The sequence below is a fragment of the Pteropus alecto genome, unplaced genomic scaffold (assembly GCF_000325575.1).
Source record: "Pteropus alecto unplaced genomic scaffold, ASM32557v1 scaffold131, whole genome shotgun sequence".
Taxonomy (NCBI): domain Eukaryota; kingdom Metazoa; phylum Chordata; class Mammalia; order Chiroptera; family Pteropodidae; genus Pteropus; species Pteropus alecto.
The window spans coordinates 14478189-14502213 of NW_006434709.1; the positions used below are offsets into that span (position 1 = coordinate 14478189).

Consider the following 24025-nt stretch of genomic DNA (forward strand, 5'->3'; position numbering starts at 1 on the left):
CTGTAGCTACACTGATGTGGTTCTCTAAATTTGGATGGAACTTAATTAAAAGCAAGTTAAAAACAGATATTTCTGAACTACTCTTAGCTTTGGCATTTTGTTTCTGATATTGGACTCGTGTGTTCAAGGCCAGTGTGCTTTTTTTGGAATTTCAAAAAAGGAAGAGCAGCAAGTCGTCAGATATCTTTCACCAAATGAACCTGCCAAAGGGGAGCAATTCTTCTGTTTCCTATCTATAATAGAAACCAAGAATCAGATATGGATTCAGGAGTCTGGCCAGCTGGACTCCTTTCAAGAAACACAAGATCATCCCAGAAGAGTCAAGACTTCTAATCCATGAATGAGAACTGACAGAAACCAGGACCCAAGATGAGTGAGGACACTGCTCAGGGCATCAAGTCTCATTAAAGAGCCACTCTTATGCCTTTTAGGTAAAACTGCCTTATACTGAAATAGTCATCACAGGAGCCAAACCCCTTTGTCTGAGCTTTAAGATCCACCCTCCTCACACTGCATTTGGTTATAGGATGAGTTGTATTATACTTGTGTTTCCTTGTGTCTGTCAATCATGACACTACTGTAAGAATTTGCTAGGTTGGAACTATGATTTTTAAAAGAAAAATACGACTCATATCAGTGGAAGAAAAATGCTGCTTTGAAATAATAGGCCATTCATTCTATTTAATGGAAAGTACAAACTTTTCTTTAGTTAGAAAGTGCTTTCCAATAGCAAGTGGCCTAGGCATTCAGGACAATATTCTAATTAAACATCTACTCCAACTGGGTTATTGGCAAAAGACAAAAGGTTTGCTTTCAAGGACAATCACATTTCAAGTGCTACATGGGGGGAAATAGTAATATTATGTTGTATATACAAGAGTAACTGTGGGGGCAAGATTAGAACAAAATCCATCCTATTTTTAATGTTCCACTTTTCTTTTTTGGTTTTCAAAATGACATTTAATATCATTTTGAAGAATGATCATAGGGCATTTCACAGACTCGTTGCAGGGACTCATAATTTTGGTTAAAAGTACTAAATTTAACCAGGCATTCTTGAGGACCAATACTTTTCTTTATTATTTGTATAGCTTTTCTATACCTGGTCATTTTCCCCTTCTCAAATAAAATAAGAATAAAAGGATTGACTCAGCCTCTGCGAAATAGTCTAAAGATGAACTAAAAGCTATAGACCACTTTTCAGTTCAAAAACAAAAAGGATTATTCATTCAGAATGCTGCCGTTAACTCGCAGCATGCAACTTCAAGGCACCCAGCCATAACTACCCCACCAAATAAACGAGACTACTCTCGCCTTTGAACTGGGCTGGCAGCTGCACTGATATTCACAATTCTGTCTGTTGCTCTCTTTTCGTAACATGTGCTTCCAGATTATGAATCTCTTCCTCACGTGACAAAGCCGTCTCTATCTTCGTTCTTTTTGGCCACAGTGGTTTTGGCCACAGAGGTGACTGGGGATATACTGACTGCCATGGCAGCCTCATTAGGAGAATTCGTTACTTTAGACACCTTCATCGATTTTCTACTGGCTTCTGTTTCTAAGAAAGAATAATTAATGTTATGTCAGAAGGCTACAGAATGTTCTTCAAAGCCTTTCCTTTTTCTGAGCAAGGGATAGTGGTGGAGACAGTATTTATATCTCTGATTTTCTGGCCAACGCTGCCAATATTACTGAATTTTAGATTCCATTTGAACTTGGCTTTGTGAAATAAAAAAAAAACCCTCTATATTTAAAAACCATTGCCACAAAGTAATAGATAAGTCCAAGGCAGGTTATCCTGTCCTAGCACACAACTTAATAAATAAACCAGGCAACTCTCTGCATACTCATACTGATTTTTCCTAAGAAATTTATTCTGTTCAGTCTTTTAATTTCCCCAGTGTTCACAGCCATGCTGGCATTTTCAAGAGATAAGCCCACACACATTTTCCTTAGGAAAAAAAAAAAAAGTTAGACTCAAGCGAAATATGTTCTGTGGTAAATCATTATTTTCAAGCAGTGCCCTTTGTGTCTTTGTTTTTCATATTATCAAAGGGATGACTCTTAATCCTGTGAAGAGCATGGCTGCTGATTATGCCAAAACTGGAGCTGTCTTAATGTGAACAACTGATTTCCTCTCCCTAATGCTGGTGCCAGCCATTAAACGCCACCCAAGAGGATTTGGGGAACCCAAGTATCCAAAGCAGAAGCAAAGGGAAAGGCTTGTCCAAGATTACTTTAGTTAATAAGCAACTAATAATAATATTAATTTGCATAATACTCTCCTTTTTAGCAGTGCTTTCACTGTGAGAACCAAGTGGTATCACACAAAAAATATTTCCAGCTGCATAAGCTCAGAGACTAATTGATGCCCTTGCAGCAATGAGCATAACATCTCCTTGATGGCAGAGCCACTGAAGGCCTGGTTTGGGCAGCTAACTCTTCTTCTGAGTATTCTTTTTCTTACCTTCCTTAAGCAAGATCATTCACACTCTTCCAGTGATTTGAATTGAGTTCTTAAAACTGCTCCTGCCAATGACAAAGTTACCTGCCAGAGCAGAAAGAAAGAAACAGTAATAACAACAAAAATAAAATCTTAAATTACGCATTATCTTCTTTAGAATGGGCCCATGTTTGGGGGCTGGATTGTGGGTATTAGTGGAAGAAAGTGGAGGAAGTGGAGGTGTTCATGTAAAAAAAAAAAGGCTCAGCAACTTCTTATAAAGTTAAACTCTATGATTACCATACAATTCAGCAAGTCTCCTAGGCATTTACCTATGAGATGAAACATATGTTCCCCAGAAGATTGGTAGAAGAATAGTCTGTGCTCTGAATATTCATTATAAGCTCAAACTAGAAATAACCCAAATGTTCATTAGCAGGAGGGTAGGGAAAAAAACTGTAGTATGGTCACATAATAAAATAATAAAATACAAGTACACACTACATGGATGAGCCTTGAAAACATCATGTTGCATAAAAGGAACCAGATGTAAAATGGTACATACTGTATGATTCCATTTTCACAAAGCTCTAGAACAGGCTCATCTGTGATAACAGAAGTTAGAACAGTGGTTGCCTCTGGGCAGTGGTGGGGGAATTGGCTGGAAGGGGCATGAGGGAACTTTCTGTGGCGATGCTTTATATCTTGACTAGCATTATGATAACATGGATATGTACGTTTGTCAAAACTCATCAGATATACACCTAAAGCCCACACATTTAATTATATGTAAACTATCTCAATTTGAAAAGAGGGAAAAAAATGAATAAAAAATCGTTCAGATTTTCTGGTCCCTGATTAATGTAGCAGCAGTCAGCTCATTAGCAGATCATTGCAGTGTGGAAAAATTTTGTTCTCAACCTAATGGTTTGTTTAACGTGCTCACCAGGAACTCTTAATCCATCAAAAGGTTTTTAAGATCCTAATAATTAGTTTTAGTAATGCAGGAGGACACACAGGCACAATTCATCTTTTTGCCGGGATTGACAGATGCTATTTTGATAAGAACAGGAAACATCAGTTCAAGTAACCAGCCATCAGACCAAAGTGGGGTTTAGGTGAGTAGAATCTTTTAATTCATTGAGAGTTGATAGGCTGACAGTTGGACACACATTTTTTTCTTTATTCTTTGTCTACAATACTTTTATATCTAAAATTGCACAAGTTACATGTATCTCTACTGTACTATACATTTTGCTTTTGAAAATTGTGTCTGAAAACTCTACTTCTGGTGCTTTGACTGATAGGAACTACATACATAGGGCACATAGTCCCACCTTGAGCAGATGTGATCAGTCAGTCATTCTCTTAGAGTCATGAGAATTAAGGAAATCCAGGAATAAAAAACTAGAGGCACAAACAAGCTCCAGCTGTGTTTAAGTTCCAGATTTGTGAGTCTAGGAGTCTCAGGAACTTAAGAGGAGACCTGGAGATACTTACATCTTCTGTGGACATGAACCATCATAATTAAGAGTGCTTTCTCTTTAACACTTTTAAAAAATTAAATTTCTTATTTAATACTTGGCTATACTCATCTCTGAGATCAAATTATATATATTTGGGGACTCTATTGGGCTTTGGAAGATTTGCTAGGCTATTTTATTTCCAGTTTAGTACATAAAACCATTCATTTGTCTGTTCAGGAGTTTCATTTGGAATTGCATGTGTGAGTTGAAAGCCAGACATAAACTAAATTACAGCATATGCAGAATAGACCACTCAGAAATGGAAAATGCATATTTTCAGTTGACTTTCTCAGGTAGCAGTATGTGGCAGCAAAATATTGTAGTTTACAATAAATATTTTGCTCCCACTATTATTTTGTTAAAGCTCTAAAAGTTGTAATCAAACAGCATTGATGGAATTGAGTGGCAGAGAAAGAGGAAGGGGAAGGAAAATTTGATCCAGATGGCAGTTCATTGAGAAACATGTGGGTGGCTCTTGGGAGCTGAGCTGAGTTCTCCTTGCTGGGGTAGAAAAGTAAGGAGGGAAGGAGACAAGTGAAGACACAGGAGGTGACACTAACTGGAACACACAGAGAAGCAGTCAGTGGATAGGCAGAGGCCAGGTCGAACACCAGCAGAAACACCAGCAGTGTGCTAATATTTATAAAATGAAACCATTGTGGTAATTTGTTGCACAACCAACTTGTAATTTCAGGTCATTCAATATTTTTAAGCAATAATAACTTTAGCAGTAATTCTAGGAAACTAAAGGAATTACAATTAGAGAAATTACCCTTAGAGAACCAAATTATTAAAACATTTGAATAAGTAATTCCTAAAACTTAAAAATAATTGAAAACATGACATCTATGCAATAATTCACAATAAAGTTAAAAGGGAGTTTATGATTTTCCTGAGTGGAACTGGTTTGCATTTGGTTACACTGATGCTTGTTTTTATTACAAGTCCTCATAAGAAATAATGAAATACCTGTTAAGAATTCTAACACTATGAAAGCAAGGCAAATAATACAATTTAGTGACTTCAACAGGTTTCAAAATATGTAGCTTATTTTATCAAGGTGTAAGTTATTTAAGACTAACACAGTATTCAGTATGATAACATGAGAATAGGTTTGTGTGTGTGTCTTAAATATTTTTTTTTAAAAGCAAAATATTTATGTAGAGGAAAAGATGTAACAAACCTTTAAAGAACAAATAGTCCTATCTTATTAAAATGTTTAAAAAGAAATTTTAAAACATAATTTATATACAGGAAAATGCACTAATGTGATGTATATAGTTATTTTTTTGCATACATAGACACTTATATATTCATCACTCCAGAGAATACTTTCATATATCCTTTTATAGTTGAAACCCCTTTACAGACAAAAATTATCACTATTCTGATTTCTATCACCATAGGTTAGTTTTGCCTTTACTTGAACTTTATAAGAATGGACTCACTTTGTACTGTTTTGAGTCTGACTTTTTTTGCTCAATATGATGCTTTTTAATTCATCTATATTGTATCAATGGTGTTTGTTCTTTTTTATTGCTGTGTGTTCTTTTCTTTTTGGCAATTTATCCATTATCTTGTTGAAAATGAGATAATGGGTTGTTTTCAGTTTGGGGCTATGAAGAATGGAATTGTTATGAGTATAGTGGTATTTAAGTCACACCCTGCGGATGGTGATTCAGTAGTTCTTGGCCCTTTTTTAAAGCACCCCCCTCTCTCCATACCCCCTTCCTACTGTGATTCTGGTTATTGGTCAGGTTTGGGAACTTCTACCCAAGATAGCAGGTGCCAAACATAGAATATAATTCAGAGACACAAATTATGACCTCGAAAACAAAATGTCCATAAAATTCCATTCTACAAGCTAAGAAGCTTTATTTTAATGGCCACCAGTGTATAACTGTTTTGCTAGTTGTCCTGAGGTGGAATTCAACTTGCCCTTTGCCCATATTGCAGAGCCCTAATATGGGTTCTGAAGGCTCAATCTGCAATAATGAGGAAGGGGGACTTATTTTACTTCCTGCTTGGAATGGGAGTGCCTTGAGAAAAACACCTTGTTTGTCTTCTCCACGCATAATTTCAGATGCCTTGTTAGCCGCTGATACCCCTTAGGGAGGTAGTGATAGACTTAAGTAGCTATTGTTTCTCTTAAGGCTTCTCGGAGCTTTGTGTCATATTTGTGTTTTCTAGACGTACCCCCTGTCACGTGGGTACAACTTCAGGCTTTGTCTTTGGAGTCCTTCCAGGGCATTTTCTAATGCCGCAGCTGCTGCCAGGCCTGGGCAGGAATGTGGGGCAGCCAGATGCTGCTACCCCTAAGTCGAACCTTGTTCTGGAGGAACTCCGTGTGTACTGCATCTGGGGATCCTTTCCAGTCGCCCTCGCCTTTGATAAACCCCAGCTCTTTAAATGGCTTTTTGTTTTGTTTTCCCCTCTCAAAGAATATATTGTGTCCCTCAAAATATATTTCATTGTCACTTGCAACTTTTGAGTTGTAGAAAGCAATTTATCTGCCTCAATTAAGGAAATAAACATGTTTCTAGGTTTTCCTAATTTTCTTTTTCTTACTCAGTATTCAGAAGGATTCTAATTTCTTTTATTTTGATGAAACATTAAAATTTCTTAAGATATTTTTCTGTCCAAGTATGATTTTCAAGTAAGTTGATGTATTCCTTTTCTTCCTGTCCAGATGGTCACATTCAAAACTGCTATGTCATTCCTCTAAGAGACAAAGCAGTGGATTCTCATCGGTGAGCTGGTCCCATAATCTGAAGTGCTCCTTTCCGATCAATGGCATCAGTAGCCACTGCTTGTGACCTGAGCTAGTTATAATTGTAAAGTGGCTGGTGTCCACTGGTTTTTGACTCAGTGTGTATTTTACCTCCTTGAAAAGGTAACTCATGCCCACAAGAAGATCTGATAATCATTAACATTAAGCTGCAAATGGCTGTGAACTTTAACATACAGCCTTCGTGGAGCATTTTGCATTTTCATAGTAATTGTACCAGATCAGTAGTAGGATGTTGGGTTTCAGCCAACCTGAATATTCTTAGGCTGAGTGGAGCTCTATCATCTAATATGCATAGCTGTCAGAGCTGTGAGGCCTTCTGAGGTATCTCTGCTAAGTTAGGGCTCCACAGGATATTACAGGTATTCAGAATTTTGGAGACTCTGTGGAGAGTATTCTATTAGCACCCTTTAGGTAAAGAATCTATTTTGAGAGTCAGTTTTCTTCCTTGATGTTCGTTGTTCATCTCTTGTAGATGACTGGCAAATGTAATGTTTTTCCAGGTCTGGGAGAAAACTTAGCCCCGACTCTCTAATGGACCCCATTACAGATAAATGAGAAATAAAAATTGCCAGACTTGAGTTTCAGTCTTTGCTCCTTAGTTGGGGAGCTGACAGTTGTAAAGAAGGATAAGATGCAATATCTGGAGGAGCCAATTCTGGTTTCATTTTGTGCTTCATTGCTTAACTGAATTCTGTGCTGCCAGAAGTAAGGTGCCTCAATATCCCTGCCACGCGAGGATTCCATTCTGTTTGCCATTTCTACAGAGTCCATTCCTTCAAGGAGCTTTACACCTTCATTTTGCTTCTCAGGCCAGTGCTATAGAAAAGTCATTACTATCACTAATTTGCAGATGGGGAACCCAAGATGTTCTGTTTTGGGATCCGGTATATTTCTCTTAACTGTGCTCCTTCTCAAATTAGGGCACAAATTTTTTTATTATTATTGCTGCTACTGGTTCACATTAAACAGTACTTTAAACTTTCCAAATCATCTCCATATTGATTATCTGTTGATTCCTGAAGATGGGGAAATGAGGCAGAGCGATGTTAGGTATCCAGCTCAGCCCATACAGATAATATGGCAGGGTCACACTCAAACGTGGGTCTTCTCCCTTGGCATGTGCCTCTGAACTGTAGACCAGCATGTCTTCTCCATTGTAATCTAGGCCCCATGAAAGTTCTTTATGTGTTTGCATGAAGATCAGAATGTCAGAAGATGCTATCTGGGTCTTAAAAAAAGTAAAACAGGGAAAGGAGAGAAAAAGGGGCTGATTAGTTTCAAGAGGCAGCTGAGTACGGTGAAATGAACATACGGCTGGGGTTAAATATTAACGATAAAAACTAGTATATATTGCGTGGTTTCTGTGCACTAGGCAGTGTGAAGTCCATGTTGACATTTTCAATTAATCTTAACAACAACCCTATGATGAAGATGTTATCATCATCCCTGTTGTGTAGATCAAGAATTAAGGCTTAGGGAAAGTTAAAGAAGTTGCCCAAGGTTACACGGTTAATAAGTGCTGGAGCCAGGATGAAAAGCCCAAGTTCTTAACCATCATGCTCTACTGCTTCTCTTTATTTGAACCCAAAGTCTACTTGGTTTTGGTCCATGTTTACCAAGAAGAAACTAGGCTAGCCAGATTTTATAAATATAACCTCCTTGGGACACTTATATGCTGACCTTTATTGAGTGCTTACTATGTTTCGAGCACTTTGCATGTATTAACTCATTTAATCATCATAACAATTTTTAAGGATGGTATTATTAAAATCTCCGTTTTACAAACAAACAAATACAGCCCAGAGAGATTTAGTACTTGGCCCAAGGTTGCACAGCCAGCAGATAGTAGAGTTGGAGTATGAATCCAAGTCGTCCAGCCTCAGTGTCTAAGTTCACAACCAATTCTCCTGTACTGACTCCAAGGGAGTGGGTTTTAGGAGCCTGTCCATGTAAGTTCTTCCTGGGAAACCACCTACTCATGGTGTGATGGCACATGTGGTATCTGAGCCTGCAAGTCCAGGAAATATTAACCTAAAGAATATCACCCTGTGAGGCTTTGTAGGAGACAGCCTGCTGGTTTTCCTGGAGATAACCCTGGGACCAAATTGGCCATATTTTAAAACACTCCACACATGCTCTTTGAGTGCAAATTATGTATTGCAGATGCAGTGCTGCAAGGTCCCAGAAGGAGATCAGTGTCAGGAAGGCTAGTGACAGCTTCACTTAGGTGGAAGTATTTGAATGGAAAGGGAAGAGATGAGGCATGAGGAGAAGATGAAGTAAAGGTGGGTGGGGGTAGGGGAGATGGGCATGGAAAGAGAGAGGTCACCTCAAGCAGAGGTCTTTGCTTGGGAGCAGTGAAAACTGGTGAGCAGGTAAGGAGAGGCTGGACCATGGAGAGAATGAGAGCTGACAGTTAATGCTGGAGATCATAATATGCTAATGTCAAGAGGAAAGGGGTGTTCAAAAGAGATGCTTCTAATAGGAGGGTCTTGTGTGTCTTTTTGGAAGGCAAGTCATTTGCTTAAAGGTATGTTCAACAGAGTAAGTTTAGAAATTTGGCAATAGAAATACAGAGGTTGAAATGCTGGAAATGTCTTTATTTCATTTCATTTCTTTTACCCTTTGTCATAGGGTTATGACTTTTCTGAGGTTAAACCAGGAGGAAGAGAAAGGTCCAAGATAGAAATAGAGGTATCCTGAATGCCCAGGCAGAGAAGAGCCACCCGCTTCACCTTCCTTGGGGAGGATCTTGCTGGGTTTGTGAGCCCATTGTTTATATCAAACTTCGTATTTATTTGACAAGTGAATATTTGTAGTTTTGTATTAATTTAGTTCTAATGGGTCACTAGCTCCTCACCTCTAACTCTTCTGCATCACTCCCAGGGGTCCACTGAGAGCTGCTCATATTCGATGGAGCACTGTGTATCTTAGGGCTTCTAAAGGGAGACTCATGGGAAGGACCTGCTCAGGGACAGTTTGCATTTGTGCTGTGGAGGAGGGGACATGTCGTTTTGTTTCTGAAATGAATCAAAGACAGCGTGCTTACCTCTCCTCTCAGCATGTTGCTGGAAGGCCAAGATGTGGAGCCAGGGCCCACTTCTCTCTCTCCCATTCCTCCGTGTTCCTTTGTACTCATAGAGAATCAGAATCTTTTTGGAAAGAACATGTAGACCTATTAGAACAGCCATCTCATAATTTTATGGTGTCCTTTCACCTGTCTATTGGCCCCTTTGCAGTCTTTTAAATTTTTTTTCGGGCACTTCTAGGTTTATGCAGTCTTTAAATGTTGGCTTCTATCTATCTAGGCATCTAGCCTCAGCCATCTCCTCCCCACTTCCTACTCACTCTCACTGTGAACGCCTTTAGAACTATGCCTTCAGCTACCATCCCCATGTCCATGACTTCCATGCTGTTTCTTCAGTCCAAACTGCTCCCCCAAAGTATTGCAGAGTAGGATAGGCAGTCAGAAAAGCTGATTTCCAAGCACCACAGGGAAAAGTCACCTTCGTCTTTTTCAGGGACATATAGCAACTTCATCTTTGTCTTAGCTATAAAATAAACGGCCACGATTATTGGTGTGTGGGTGGTGGGGGTGACGGATGAGAAAAGGGAGATGAATCAGTGGGACTTCATTTCCAGTGCTGGAAAGACAACAAATTCCTGCTCTGCTGTTTGCAAAGGAGGCCATTGATTTCGCTCAGGTAGGACATACCCGGGAGTTTCCATCAATATGTTCCCTGATGGAAAGTAGGTCAGTGGGTCACCTTGCTGATTCTGCCTCCTCCTGAAGAAGGCCCACTGTGGCAGAAACTAACCAATTGACGAAATGTTAGCTCTAGAAATTCTTTAATAAACATTTAATCTGCTTTCCCACAGCATTTTCCAAAGTAAACACTGTTTATGAAGTATGACACACACATATATAAGTATGTATATTTTATATATACATATATTAGCTTGATGAATTTTTACCAAATACACATACTCATATTACCATCACTCAGGTAAAATAAATACATTACTACCACCCCATACACTTCTCTCTTGCTCTCTCCCAGTCATTACCCTTTCCAAAAAGGTAACTTATTCTGTCTTTATGTAAGATTTATATAAATGGATTCACACAGCAAGTACCCTTGGTGTCTGAATTCTTTCTTTCAACATTATATTTTAAGATTTATACACATTGTTATGGATAGCTGTACTTAATTCATTTTCATTCTGAATATACCATAATTTATTTATCCTTTTTGCTCTTGAGGGACATTGCTACTGTTTTCAGTTTCTGGCTATTTCAAATAATGTGCCATGAATATTTCTTCTAAGAGTCTGGCACATATTTCTGTTAGCTATATAACTTGCAGTGGAAATGCTGGGTCAAAGGATATGCCTGTCTTCAGATTTAGTGGACAGTGATAAACTGTTTTTCAAAGTGGCTGCACAAATTTGCAGCTATCCCAGCAATGATGGAGCATTTTCATTATTCTATATCACCATCAACACTTGGTATAGTCTGTTTTGAAACAGACAAACAAAAAACAGCCGATCTGGTGGTATATAATGACATTCCATTGTGATTTTAAAGTGGATTTTCCTAGTTACCTATGATGTCGAATAGTGTTTCATAAGTTTATCTGTTATTTGGATGTCCTCTTTTATAAGTCACTTGCCTATTCTTTAAAATCGGTTGTTGGTTTTTCTTATTGATTTACAGTTCATTATATATTTGAAATATAAGTCCTTTATCAACTATATGTTACAAATATCTTAACTTTCACTCTTCTAAAGTTGTCTTTTGATAAAGAGAATAATGTAGTCTTCATTAATGATTTTTTTCCTCTATGGTGCTTTTTGTGTTATGTTTAAAAAGGGTTGTGAAGATATTTTCTTATGCTGTCATTTAGGCACTTTATTGTTTTATCTTCCACATTTGGATCTAATCTATCTGGAATTGGTGTGTGTGTGTGTGTGTGTGTGTACACATATGTGTGCGCATATGTATGTGTATGGTATGTGATAGAGATTAAGGTTCATTTAAAAAAATATGGATATATCATTTACTCAAAAACCATTTAGTATAAAGATCATCTTTTTCCCTACCATGTTGCCAGTGTTGTAGGTTTTCAAGATTGCTGTGGCTACTGCAGGCCCCTTGAATGTTCATGTCAATTTTAGAATCATCTTGTCATTTCCATTAAAAAAAAAATCAGTAAAGACTCTTGATTGGGATTGCATGGTATCTACAGGTCAATATAGAGGAAAACTGGAATCTTTGCAATGTTGAGTCTTGCAATACTTAGGTTTACTTAAGTACATCTAAGTTTTCTTTATTTTCTCACAGTAATGTTTTGTTGTTTTCTGTATTGAGTTCTGAACATCTTTCATTAGATTTATTTCTTGGTATTCATTTTTTTTTAATAAACATTATTTAAAAATATCACATTAAAATTATTTTCAAATTATTTTTTTATTTTTGGCTGTTATATAAAAATACAATTTGTTTTTGAACCTATATCAGTGACTTACTTATTAATTTGAATAGATCATATATATTCCTTTAGATTTCTCTATTATGTCATCTGTGAATATTGACAGTTTTATTTCCTTCCTTTTAATTTCTTATATCATTTTTTTTTCTTCTTTTGTTTCATTGGATAGATCAAGGTTGAATCAAAGTGGTGATGACTGACATTCTTGTTACATTCCAGATCTTAGGGATAAAGCTTTCAATATTTCATCATTAAGTGTGATATTGTAGGTTTTAAAAATATACTCTTCATTAAATTAAGCAAGCTCCTTTCTATTCCTAATTTTGCTGAACTCATTTTTTTTATGAATGCACGTTGAATTTTATCAGATATTTCTGTCTCTATTTACTGAGATGAAGACATGAGTTTTTTCCTTTATTCTATGAATGCGGTAAAAGCCACATTTAAATTGAATTAATGTTAAAACACTAAATCAACCATAGGTTTTTGGAATAAACTCAATTTGATTGTGATGAACTACCCTTTTCATATATTGCTAAGTTCCATTTGCTTAGAATTTTTGCATCTATATTTATAAAAGAGATTGACATATGTGTTTTCGTTTAATATCCTTGTCAGATTTTGTTATCATGATCATGGTGGCTATGTGAAAGGACTTGGTAAGTGTTCCCTCTTTTTCTAGTCTGTAGAAGACATTGTGTAATGTTAACATAATTTCTTTTTTAAATATTTGGAAGAATTCACCAATGAAGTTCTCTGGGCCTAGAATTTTCTTGTGGAAGGTTTTATTTTTATTTATTTTTATTTTTTATTTTTTTCCTAAAATTAAAAATTAAAAAAAATTTAAATTAAAATTTTAAATTACAATATTATATTAGTTTCAGGTGTACAACATAGTGATTAGACATTTATATACCTTACAAAATGATTACCCTGGTAAGTCTAGTACTCATCTGACACTGTATATAGTTATTGTAATATTATTTATTGTATTCCTTATGTTATACTTTACATCCCTATAATTATTTTGTAACTACCAATTGTACTTCTTAATCCCTTCCCCTTTTATACCCAGTCCCCAAGCCCACTCCCATTCGGCAACCATCAAAATGTTTTCTGTATCTATGAGTTTCTGTTTTGCTTGTTTGTTAATTTTGTTCTTTCGATTCCCACATAGGTGAAACATATGGCATTTGTCTTTCTCTGACTTACTCCATTCCGCATAATGCTCTTTAGGTCTATCCATGTTGTTGCAGATGGCAAGAATTCATTCTTTTTTATGGCTGAGTATTATTCCATTGTATATGCGTACTACTTCTTTATCCATTCATCCATCGATGGACACCCAGGTAGCGTCTATATCTTTACTCTTGTAAATAATGCAGCAATGAACAAATGAATTCAAATGTCCCTTCAAAGTAGTATTTCAAGTTTCTTTGGAGAAATACCCAGAAGTGGGCTAACTGGGTCCCGCTTTGTCTCTTGTTATAGCCTTTGTTTTAAGGTCTATTTTGTCTGGTATAATAAATTTTGCTGACTCAGCTATTTTTGTTTGTTTCCATTTTCATGAAACATCTTTTTTCCATCCCTTTGTGTGCATCTTTTGACCTGAAGTGGGATTCTTGTAGGCAGTATATGTATAGGTCTTGTTTTCTTATCCATTCATCTACCCTATTCACTTACATTTAAAGCAATTATTGCTAGATTTGTAGTTATTGCCATTTATTATTCATATTTTTAGTCTTTTTTTCTTTTTTATTTTTCTTAATAAAGTCCCTCAAACATTTCCCATACTACTGGCTTGGTAATGATGAACTCCTTTAGCTTTTTCTTGTCTGGGAAGCTCTTTATCTGTCCTGTGATTCTGAATAATTGCTTTGCTGGATAGACTAATCTTGGTTGTAGCCTCTTACTTTTAACCACTCTGAATATTTTGTGCCAAATCCTTCTGGCCTGCAAAGTTTCTGTTGAGAAATTAGCTGACAGTCTTATGGGAACACCCTTGTAGGTAACTAACTGCTTTTCTCTTGCTGCTTTTAAGACTTACTCTTTGTCTTTAACCTTTGGCATTTTAATTATGATGTATCTTGGTGTGGGCCTCTTTAGCTTCATCTTGTTTGGGACTCTGCATTTCCTGGGTTTGTATGTCTATTTCCTTTGCCAGATTAGGGAAATTTTCAGTCAGTATTTCTTGGTGTAAGTTTTGAATTCCTTGCTCTCTCTCTTCTCCTTCTGGCAAATGTTGGTGTGCTTAGTGTTGTCCCAAAGGCTCTTCAAACTATCCTCAATTGTTGAATTTTTTTTTCTTGTTGCTATACTGATTGGGTGTTTTCTGACACTTTATCATTTAAATCACTGATTTGCTCCTCTGCTTTATCTAATCTGTTGATTCCTACTAAGATATTCTACATTTCAGTTATTGTATTCTTCATTTCTGACTGGTTCTTTCTTATGTTTTCTATCTCCATTATTATGTATTTTATTTCTCTGCTAAAGTTCTGAGTTCATCTACTCTTCCCCTAAATTCATTGGCATCTTTAGAACAAGTGTTTTGAACTCTGCATTTAGTAGTTTGCTTGTCTCCATTTTCTATAGTTCTTTTTCTGGAGTTTTGTTCTGTTCTTTCATTTGGGTCATGTTTCTTTGTCTCCCCATTTTGGCTGCCTACTTGTGTTTGTTTCTATGTATTAGGTAGGAGTACTCTATCTCTGGGTCTTAGTAGACTGGCCTTATGTAGTAGGTGTACCGTGAGGGCCATTGGCTCAGTTTCCCTGGTCACCTGGGCCAGGTGCTCCAAGTATGTCCCTTGTATGGGTTCTGTGTGCTCTTTTGTTGTAGTTGAGTCTTGGTTGCTGTTTGCATGTTAATGGGAGGGATTGACTCTCAGGCTGAATAGTTATGAGGACTGGCCAGTGATTACAACGGAGGAACTATTGGGCAGAGGCTGACCCTGTGGAGCAGGATTTGCTTTAACAGTGCTCTGATGCCTGCCCAGTCTGCCCTTTGGGTGTGTTTTACTTGATGTGGCCCCGGTGGTGCTCTAGCTCAGACCAAAGCTGGCCACTGGGTATGCATGCTGGAACTTCCTGGGAGGGGGGCACCCTGCTGCAGGTGAAGTTTAGCTACAGCCTGTGCCCTGCCAGGGGCCACCTGGCATGAGCCACCAAGCAATCCGTAGATGTGTGCCACCCACACTGGGTTTAGATGTGCCTTGAGAAGCCGAGCTGGAAGCTGAGGCTGGCTGCTGCTAGTGCTGGACTTGAGGCTGCTCAGCAAGAGGTATGGGGCATGTGGAGGCCAGATGCTGCTTATTTACATTTTGTGAAACTTTGAGAGATTTTAGAAAATCTGCAGCAAGAACTAAGACAGGCCATTTGTATAGAAAATCCATTGGAAGCGGCAGGGTGGACCCGCATGTTGGGAGGGTCGAGGTCTCAGGGAACCACCAGTGTTGAGTGATGAGTGTTGCAGACTCAGATATGGTGGCTGCCTTTGTCCACAAGCTGGGCAGGGAAGTGCTTGACAAAAGAACAATGCCCTCTGCCAGCACTTCTGTCTGGGAGAAAGCTGCCCCTCCAGCCCTTGCCCTGAAGCCAGACAACTCAATTCCTCCCTGTATGTCCCTGGCATCTTTTAAGGTGCTGCCTCAGAGGTGGAGCTCAGAGTAAGTGAGTCCAATAGCATGTATGTCTCTCGCAGTCCCCTTAAAAGGAATGTCTGCCACTCCAGCCACTCTCTGTCTCGGCCACAATCTCTACTGGTTTTCATAGCCAGAAGTTGTGGAGACTTCTCTTCCTGGCACTTGAGCTCTGGGTTGGGGAGCCTAGTCTGGGGATGGGACCCCTTGCTCTTCTGGTGGGACCTCTACAGTTGAGATAGCCCTCCCAATTCTCAGCTGCTACATGTGGGTGTGGGACCAGCCCATTTTGCATCTCCGTCCCTCCTACCTGTTTTGAGGTAGCCTCTTCTTTGTGTTCCCAGTTGTAGGATTTCTGTTCAGCTAGACTTTAGGTGACTTCCAATGATGGCTGTTCTGTAGTTGTAATTTTGATGTGGTTGTGGGAGGAGGCAAGCACAGAGTTTACCTATTCTGCCATCTTGACCAAAATCCTGTTTTAATTTTTTTTGATGCAGCTTTTTATTTTACAATAATAATATTATTATTTTATTCTTTATTTTTAAATTAAAGTTGACATTTAATATTATTTTATATTAGTTTCAGGTGTACAGCATAGTGGTTAGACATTTCTATAATTTATGAAGTGATCTTCCTGATAAGTCTAGTACCAACCTGGCACCATACATAGTTATTACAATATTATTGACTGTTTTCTTTATGCTATGATTTATACCCCCATAACTTTTTTTGTTATTACCAATTTGTACTTCCCCCTTCACCTTTTTTACCCAGCTCTCCAAATCCCCCTCCCATCTGGCAGCCATCAGTTTGTTCTCTGTATCTATGAGTCTGTTTCTGTTTTGTTTGTTTATTTTTTTCTTAAATTCCACATATGAGTGGAATCGTATGGTATTTCTCTTACTCTGCCTGACTTATTTCACTTAGCATAATACCCTTAAGGTATGTCCAGGTGGTTGTATATGGTAAGATTTCATTCCTTTTTATGACTTTTTATTCCGTTGGATATGTGTATCACATCTCTTTTATTTAATCATCCATCCATGGAAACCTCCGTTGCCTCCATATCTTGGCTACTGTAAATCATGCTGGGTCCATGTGCACTTGAAAAGAAAGTATATTCTGCTGCTTTGGGTGCAATGTTCTAAAGATATCAATTAAATCTATGTAGTCTAATGTGTCATTAAAGGCCACTGTTTTCTTGTTGATTTTCTGTATGAGAGGCCTATCTATTGATGATGTGGCATTAAAGTTCCATTGACTGTATGCATAACTGTCGATCTCTCCCATTATGTCCATCAATATTTGCTTTGTATATTTAAGTGCTCCTGTGTTGGGTACATAAATGCTTACGAGGGTTATGTCCTCTTGTTGGATTGATCCCTTTATCATTATGAAATATCCTTTTTTTGTCTCTAATTATAGCCTTTGTTTTAAAGTCTAGTTTGTCTGATATAAGGACTGCAATCCCGGCTTTTTTTCATTTTCATTTGCATGAAATATCTTTTTCTGTCCCTTTACTTTCACTCAGACTGTGTGTGTCTTTTGATCTGAAGTGAGTCTCTTGTGGGCAGCATATGAATGGGTCTTGTTTTCTTCCATTCAGCCACCCTGTCTTTTGTTTGAAGTATTTAATCCATTTACATTTAAAGTAATTGTTGCCAGGTAGTTATTGCCATTTTAGTATTCATATTTATGGGTTTTTTTTCTTCTTCTTAAAGAAATTCCTTTAAAGTTTCTTGTTCATCTTGTTTGGGACTTTCTGTACTTTCTGGACTTGTATGTATATTTCTTTCATTCTTGGAAAAGGTTTTTCATAGATTTCTGGTGAAATTCTCCATATTACAATTTATTTTCATAAGTATATTAAATAATTTCAATATCTAATAACTCCATTATCTGGATCGCTGGTAGGTCTGTTTCTATTGTATTTTCACATGTTTCATGTTTACATTTTTAAACATTTAAAGCCAGACTTTATCACAACTTACAGATAATCTGGATGATATGTTATTCCTTGTTAGAGGAGGTCATTGAGAGGATGTGGTCACTGGTTGTTGTAGGAGTGGGACTTGGGCAATCAGAGGCTCTTCACCCCCTCCCCTGTGCTTGGAATGTGTGTTCCATTCACTGTTTCCACAGCTGAAGCCATTTGGAGGATGCAACCTTGAGACAGTAAGGTATTGTCAAGACCATCTGGATGGTATACATAACTGAATCCCATTAGGGCCTCTGTATAAACTTCGATATTCTGGCAGATGCAGATATCTACTCATCTTGTGCTGCCCAAGACATGCCTCATAAGTAAGTTCCTTTGTTTTTTAAAACTTCCACCTACCAGTCTACAGCAATGCTACCCTGAATAAGCCTGATCCCATCTGATATCAGAAGCTAAGCAGAGTTAGGCTTGGTTAATATTTGGATGGGAGACCACCTAAGAAGACCAGGTGCTATAGGCGTAAAAATAAAAAAATAAAGGATTGTAAGCTGACAAGGTCCTTGCAATCTGTGAGGTCAACCAAGGGTTGCCTTGCCTAAAGACAAACAAACAAACAAACAAACAAATAAAAACTGCCACCTACCAGTCTGAAGTGGTCTGCCACTTTCTTCAGTCTCTCCTTGCCCTCTGTGTATGGGGCCCACTTTTTGATTTCACCCCAGAAAGCTCCTGAGGTTGCAAACCTACATTTCTGTAGGGAAGATTTTTTTCAGCCAGCAGTTAGACTGTGTTAAAGTGGGGTAGATCACCTTGATCCAGTTAGTGAAGAATACAGTTTAAGGTGGATTTCAGTCCTTGTGACAGTTGGTTTATTTATCTCACCTAGAGTAAGGCTTTCAGGGATTTGAAATGAAAATTGGGTGTTTATGAGTGCCATTCATCCTCGAGAGTCCTGAGCTCCACATTTTGTCTGCTATATGCAATGCTTGGATTTTTACTTTCTTTGCTCCAGTTTTCAACTTTGCTTGTTGTCCTGCACAACTTTGAACTTGACAGATGACTCTAAGGAAAAGCTGTGCAGATGGTTGGGGTCTTGATTTTGTGATTTCCTTTTCTCTGGTACCTTGGCTTCTCAAACCTTGGTTGAAATCTTTCAGTTACTATTTTTTGCTCAAGGATCTACCTACACTAAAAATTGGAAAATGCTGCAAGGAGAAAGCAGTGGAGAATATCAGCATGTTTACCTTCTCCCAGGGATCTTGGTTTGATATAAGTAACCTTGACATAGTTAGAAGTAATAACACCTTCCTCCTTTGGTATTTTGTTATTTCTCTGAATTAACACTTACTAATTTTGTTTAAAACACATCTCTGTCTTCTTAGATGATGAACTTCTAGAAGTCAGGTGACTGCCCATTCCCCTCCCCACTTTTTAAAAAGAAAAACAGCTTTATTGAGATAAAATTTAATAAATGCACCTATTGTTAAGTATACAGTTCAATGATTTTTACCAAATTTATAGACTTGGCAACCATCGCCACAATCAGGTTTTAGAACATTTTCATCACCCCACAAATTTCCCTCATGCCTGTTTGCAGTTAATTCTGCTCCTATTCCTAGCCCTAGGCAACCATTGATCTGGGTTTTCTTTCAATGGATTTACCTTTTCTAGATATTTAACATAAATCGAATCATACTATATGTGGCCTTTTACATCGGGCTTCTTTGCCTTATGTAATGTTTTTGAAGTTTATCTATGTAGTAACAGATACTAGTTTTTATCTTTTATTGCTGATTACTATTTCATTGCATGGATATATTACATTTTGTTTATCCAATTACCAGTTACTTTGGATTGTTTTTAGTTTTTGGTTATTATGAATAATGCTGCTATGAACATTTACATTATATGTCTTGGTGTGAATATATTTCTCATTCCTTTTAGGTAAATTCCTAGGAAGGAATTGCTGGATTATAAGGATGTTGATGCTTAACTTTTTAAAAACTGCCAAACTGTTTCACAAAGTGGTGACACCATTTTACATTCCAACACCAATGGATGAGGGTTTCTGGTTTTCTACATTCTCACTAGCATTTGTTATTTACAGGCTTTTTGATTATTGGCATCCTAGTGAGTGTGAAGTGATATCTCATTATAATTTTAATTCAAATCTCTCTAATGACTAATGGTACTAACGCTTTTTTTTCATGTGTTTTTTTGGCAATTTGTATATATTCTTTGATAAAATGTCTAATCAAATCTTGTGTTAATTGTTAGATTGGATTGTTTATCTTATTAATCATTTATAAGAGTTTTTTTTACATATTCTGAATACAAGTTCTTTATCAGGTGATGATTTAGAAGTATTATCTTCCAGAATTTGACTTGTCTTTCCATTTTCTTAATGGTATCCTTCAAAGTTCAGACATTGTTAATATTAATGAAGCCCAATATATTGATTTTTTTATAGGTAGTACTTTTGGTACTATATCTAAAATTCTTTGCCTAATTCAATATCATAAACTTTCTATCCTATGTTTTCTTCTAAAAATTTTATAGGCTTAGCTTATATTTAGATCTATGATCCATATTTAGTTAATTTTTGTACATGTGTGAAGTAAGGGTCTAAGTTATTATTTTTGTATATGCATATTCAATGATCTCAGCACCATTTTTTGAGACCATCCTTTCCACATTGGATTGTATTGGCATCTTTGTCAAAATAATAGAGTTTATCTCTAGAATCTTTAATTCTATTTCATATATCTATATGTCTATCCTCCATCAGTACTACAGTCTTGGTTACTATGGCTTTAGAGTATGCTGTGAAATTTTGTTCTTTTATTTTTTTTCAAAATTGGTTTGGTTATTTTTTTTTGTTCTTTTATTTTTTTTCAAAATTGGTTTGGTTATTTTAGCTTCTTTCTTTTCCATATAAATTTTTGGATCAGCTTGTTAATTTCTATTTAAAAATCCTACTGAGATTTTGATAAGGATAGGGCACCTCCTCTATAATACTGCACATGAACATTTTGTTTAATGCTGTTACTAATTTAGACTTTGGCTGCTTTTGAGGAATTGAGACGTTTTGTTCTTTCTGGTAACACAAGTGTGTAAATTGCTGAGAAAAATTTACTTTTCTCTTTCCTTTGGCCCTCAGGAAGTTTGGAGGCCACTGGACAGGGCCTTATGAACATGTGTTTGCATTTTTATCTTCACCTTATTTTGTCTTCCTATTTTAGTTTATGTTTTCATTGATTTTTACGTTGTCTTATTTATATTTTACCATGATTGTGTGTGTGTATGCACGCGTGTGTGTATGCATGCATTTGTAGGAAACTACCTCAGCTGCTTGATAGAAGGAGGCAGTGAGCACTTAGGGAAACAGGAGAAACCGCTGGCAAGATCTACAATTTATAAGTGTTAAGTCAGCCATTCATCCAAAACATTTAGCAAATGTCTAGTGTGTGCTATTCATTGTGGAATGAAATAAGCTGCTACATATAAAAACAAATCTACTTTTGGATAATTATAACTTAAAAAATATGTTTAATTGTTGTCTGGCTCACCCATAAATTTGTGTCTTTATATTGTAATATTATGAACCTGATAAAGGCCATAATCTGACTATAAATTACAATGTGAAAATACCCTGTAATGTCAGTTTTTTCCTTTATACTTTTCGTGGTGGCTTAATGTAAAGTTTGTAGGAGTTGCAACCAGCTTTAGAATTTGGGGATGGCCATCCCCTTCAGATGACAATCGAATTAATACAATCCAAATAAATCTTGTCAAAGATGTTTAGAAATCTTTCTTAGAGTTACTGGGGACTCCTTATCACATGCTGACACATGAAAACTATTCAATTTGATTGGTTTTTCTTTGGTGAGTAAAGCAGATGGGTTGCTAAGGAATGAGGCACATTTGTGACTGTAGGTGGTTATTTTCTGTGTGGACATTCTGCATCTTTTTGAAATGAATTTGTTTTTTTTTTTACTTTTGTCATCCATGCATTCTCTCCTCCTCCTCATCAGTGACTCAGGCATATTTTTTTGTGGTTGAAAGGATAAAAAGTAAAAAGTAATGGCAGTTTTGGGTTTGTCTCAGCTCTGAGGTCATTTGTACCCAGAGAGATAAGAAAGTTTATTAAGTGTATACCTGCTGAGGTACTAAAGAGAGGCAGAAAGTGTTTGTCCTTCATTTTTATTCATGAAGCCCTTGAGGGTGACGAGAAAGGAGACTGGCGATTAGGAGAACAGGCACACTCACAGACAGGCAGCCTGTGCAGACACATTCGGGCTGGCGAGTCCCACTGCCTCCGTTGATGTGCATTCAGGGCCCTGCCAAGCCGTCTACCTTGTGCTCTGCATTATTAATGCTTTCATAAGGGCACTCATTTGTATGCTGCGGGGAAGGCCAGGTTGGCACAGTCTCATCTCTACTGAACCCTGCCTATTCAGCGCTGTGACACCAAGGCTCCCAGAATGATGCAGAATTGAGCAAGCACAGCTGGAAGACAGCAGATTGTCTGGAACTGGGAAAAACATGCGTTTAGTCAATTTTAAATTAAGAGGCTTTGTTTATGTTTTCTCAGCTCCTCTTACAGAATTAGTCAAATTTTAGATTCCCTCCAAAATTAAACAAATGTCAGGAACAGATGGTGGGTTTATTTTACTTCATTCAACCTGTTCAAAGAGTGTGAACTTAGGGATTGATCAGTGTGACACAACTTTTCATGTTAAATTGTCAAAAGAAATCTCGATCTGTGGCTTCCTCAAAGAAAACAATTTATACACATGTGAGGCAGTGACCCGAGGTTAGTACTGGTCTCCTGTCTGGAATTCTGTCCAGATCTTCATCATCTTGTCTTGGGAAGCCAGGCTGGTGGGAAGGCTGCTAATAGGAAGGTAGAAAGACAGATCTGGACTTATGTTTCTGGCTTATATGCTATCAAGTTTCATGTGGGTGGGGGAAGGTTCAGGGAATCTGGATGGCATGGCTAAGATAAAATGCTTTGATAATGTCAGTGATCTCTGTAATAGTGATTCCAACTTTCACTTTCAAACCAATTTCGGGTTGTCTTGTCTAAACTTTTGTGTATCTTCTCCACCCACCATGACCTCATTGGAGGGAACCAGGGAGGGAAGCTACTTCCCAGTCATTTTAAACACAATGAAGACTTTGAGCAAGGCTGACATTGCAGGGAAAACCTAAATAAATTAGATGAAGTTTTACTCCGGAGACAGAATTCCTCTCTTTTTATAGATGTGAATATATTTTTTTAAAGCTTTGAAAAACAATTAGACATAATCACTTCGAAATATTTTCTCTGCTTTGGAAGTTCTTGTCACCTAAATGAGGCATTTCATTTGGAAACTAACAATGGTTAAAAGAGAGGCAATGTTTTTTTTAATGGATAATTTAAGCCTCTATTCCCTACTTTTTACCCTTTCCCTTTAATAGCATATCGTGAGTTTTTAAATTATCCAGATAATTACTTCAATGCTACACTTGATATTGCATTTGTAGAAACAGCATATAATATTAGGTTTTCAGGTAAATGTTGGAATACTCCAAATCTCTCTACTTGTTTTAATATGTTACTAATGTGCAATGACTGCAGAAGTCAATTTCTAATTAAATATAGAAAAACAGCCAGATCAATAGATGCTCAGTTGGTTGGTATTCAGCTTGGACTTCTCTCAAACTTTTCCACTTCTTATTGAATCCGAAATGGCTTATGTTCTTAGCTACTCAGCAAGGCTTCAGCCATAATTTAACTTAATAAATTGCTAGATAATTCTTACATAAGGTGAGCAATTATTCAGATAGCTCAAAGCTTTTCTTAATCTTGTTAGTGTTTATAAGCCTATGACAAGCATCAAAAATGTGACAACCAGTGTTAAAGAAATATGTTTATTAATAAAAATAAAAGGAAAATACTAATATGTTTTAAAGCATATGACTATGAAAATGTTCTCCTTAGTCATTGTTGCAGATTTGTGGAGGAATGTATACATGCTAAAGTAAAAAGATATAAGACAAATGGCTAATGAGGGAACAGTAGACATTTGAAATCATCTATGGAAAGACTCACTTGACAGTATTAATGGAATAATTTATCACAGAATGGTTATATGGTGTTTATTCCTAGTTACAACCAGTTCTGTGTGGCCTGCCCTCAGCCTGATACTTAT

The 24025-nt window shown here is 37.1% G+C and overlaps 1 long non-coding RNA gene and 1 pseudogene across 1 annotated transcript in view; both read left to right on the forward strand.

Moving 5' to 3' along the window:
• The window catches only part of LOC112477892, a 109142-nt gene that overhangs the window by 23984 nt on the left and 61133 nt on the right, over window positions 1–24025 (forward strand). The window lies entirely within an intron of this gene.
• On the forward strand, window positions 18230–18348 carry LOC112478019 (annotated as a pseudogene).